This window comes from Osmia lignaria, chromosome 4 (genome assembly GCF_051020975.1).
Source record: "Osmia lignaria lignaria isolate PbOS001 chromosome 4, iyOsmLign1, whole genome shotgun sequence".
NCBI lineage: Eukaryota > Metazoa > Arthropoda > Insecta > Hymenoptera > Megachilidae > Osmia > Osmia lignaria.
Genome location: NC_135035.1, coordinates 5,706,741 through 5,709,573, shown reverse-complemented (window position 1 = coordinate 5,709,573; position 2,833 = coordinate 5,706,741). Strand labels below are relative to the sequence as shown.

Below are 2,833 nucleotides of genomic sequence, written 5' to 3'. Positions count from 1 at the left end.
ATTTTTCCGCATAAACGTTTATACACAAGTGGTAGGCCATCACAGACCTATATGTATACAGGGTGATTTTCTCGCAGCCGGACAAAAAGGAACTGGTGACAATGAACCCCTTAACCGCACCATGAAGTGGTCCGTATTGTCACGTACCAGCGGGGACCTACCTGGGCCGAGACAATTTTGTGTGTGTAGTACGTGTGGACGATGCGGACCTCTTCATGGTGCAGTCATGGTGCTGTCACCAGTTCCTTTGTGTCCGGCTACGAAAAAATCATCCGGTATATTTCTTCGGTTTTTAACCATTTTCCGCTCTAATAAAGTCCCTATTTTCAACTAACGGCCATACGACTTAGGACTACTACCGGTTCTCGTCCGATCACCGAAGTCAAGCTAAGTTCGGCGCGGATAGTACTTGGATGGGTGACCGCTTGGGAACTCCGCGTGCTGTTAGTTCTTTTTTTTCTTGAATTAAAACAAATTTGACATTCGTATTCGATAAAATTCTCTTCTATTTAATTTTAAATATTTTAACTATACAAACCTTCGAATATAGTTTGATTATAGTGGATGTGATAGTGCATGCAGTGCAGTGACTACAGATCCAACAAGACTAGATATCCCTTTGTTTTCAAGGGGTTTTAAATTTGTGTCTTGACAACGAACGCCATCTGCTCTATCCTAGTATAAATATGGGGGTTGCCAAAATGTTCATTGGGCAAAGGAGAGGCTAAAGCCCCTACAAAGCGCCATTCTGGGGAAAGGAATCTATCAGAAAGGACTGACCTCATTCCTATCCCGGATAAACCACTAAGGTAAAGGTAAAGGTATAAAAATGTAAAACACATCGCACTGCAACAATCTAATGCACGTTGATGGTAATAGCAGATACCAAGTTGCTTCGATACCAAAGACTATACCCTATTACTCATTGTGGAGTCAGTGTCTGTAGCACAGCCTTGCCGTATTACAGCAACAAAAGGAGCAGCAAGGGGAGGATGATCCAGCCCTTTTCTCTACAGTAGATATGGTTTTGAGGATAGTACAATTGGTACAATTAGTTCGGACCGTACGACCGAACCGCTGTTAGTAGCAAGTCCGTAGTCGTAACTCCGGTATTTATCATTATTAAATTGTTTAGAAAATAATTGGTCGCTAGTTATAGCGATAGTCTCATACGATTTGATGACATGAAACTAAATTAAAATTTGGTAAAAATGAATATATAAAACTTAAGTACACTGTGCAATAAACCTGAGTTCGTACACTTATAAACTAGTCTACCTTCGCGGTACCCCGGTTGTCGGACTGAGTCGGCACGCTCGTGCGGAATCAATCCGTAACATTACGACAAAATTTGTTTTCACCTTTGTTTTTATCTTTCATTTGACTCAATAAGTCCCGAACTTATAGAAATGTTTAATAATTAGTTTAATCCAAAAAATTCCCAAAATAAATAAAAAATTATATTGAAATTTTTTGGCAGCTTTCATATCACGCACTAAATCTCCGGTATATGGGTCCCTTACCCTAGTATACAAGATATTGTAGGATTTTTATGGATTTCGTTATTAAACATTTATTATTGTACTTTTAAAATTAATATATCATAGAATTGTAATAGTAATATAGGATTTTCTCGCTTTTACAAAAAAGGACTGCCTTCTTCACACAATCCACGCACTTCCATCTGTTTTTTACACACCGCGTTGCCAACCTTCCCGTCTTAACATCCCACAATATCTTAATACTAAGCAACAAATATATATTCATTCTGTATTGTTTTTTACATACATAATGTGTAATGACTTACAAAAAATATTTTCAATTTAATGTATGTCAAATAAGTTGCATTTCCTTTGTAGTTTTGTGAATTTCAAATATATCCCTTCTTTTGGGGCTAAAAAAAGCGAAGCTGGATTAATTTCGTAAGGAATCATTGTCTTTTCGCAAACGTCCACTTTGTAATTCCGTAGAATTGTGATAAGGCCAATTTTGGTTTGATAAATTGCGAAACGTACACCTGTAAATAACATATTATAGTGATAATTGGTGTTTCAATGTATTGTGCAAATTATAACATAACTACTACCTTCAAAATTTTGTAATATCCATAGACATGTGCATGTATATACACTGAGTCCCATCGAAGTTGTCGCAGCGAAGTTGGCTACAAATTCACTAACACATTCACGCCGCGTCGGTGAGTCTATCTCGCCCATCGTCTCACCGATGCGGCGTGAATGTGTTAGTGAATTTGTAGCCAACTTCACTGCGACAAGTTCAATGCAACTCAGGGTACACTGAGTTCCATCGAAGTTGTCGCAGTGAAGTTGGCTACACATTCACTAACACATTCACACCGCGTCGTCAGCACCTCGCTGCGCCGATCGGCTCACCGACGCGGCGTGAATGTGTTAGTGCGCTAACTTCACTAACACATTCACGCCGCGTCGGTGAGTGAATGCGTGGCCAACTTCACTGCGACAAGTTCAATGCAACTCACAATCAGTGTATCTGACTGAGTTGCATTGAACTTGTCGCAGTAAAATTGGCTACAAATTCACTAACCATTCACGCCGCGTTGGTGAGTCTATCTCGCCCATCGTCTCACCGACGCGGCGTGAATGTGTTAGTGAAGTTGGTCACGCATTCACTCACCGACGCGGCGTGAATGCGTTAGTGAATTTGTAGCCAACTTCACTGCGACAAGTTCAATGCAACTCAATGTACAAGTTGATTCTCTCGCTGTGTAATACAAAGGAAGAGCCACCCAGAACCTTAGGCCCCTTTTCCTTTTAATACCCACGCAGCCTTGGACCGTGTGCTCATCTCAGTA

General features: G+C 40.3%; 1 non-coding gene across 1 annotated transcript; it reads left to right on the top strand.

Annotated features, from left to right (window-relative positions):
• Positions 1-329: 329 nt before the first annotated feature.
• On the top strand, positions 330-450 carry LOC117603616 (5S ribosomal RNA). Its single transcript, XR_004581262.1, has one exon. It is a non-coding gene; the product is annotated as a 5S ribosomal RNA (ribosomal RNA).
• The last annotated feature ends 2,383 nt before the right edge of the window (positions 451-2,833 follow it).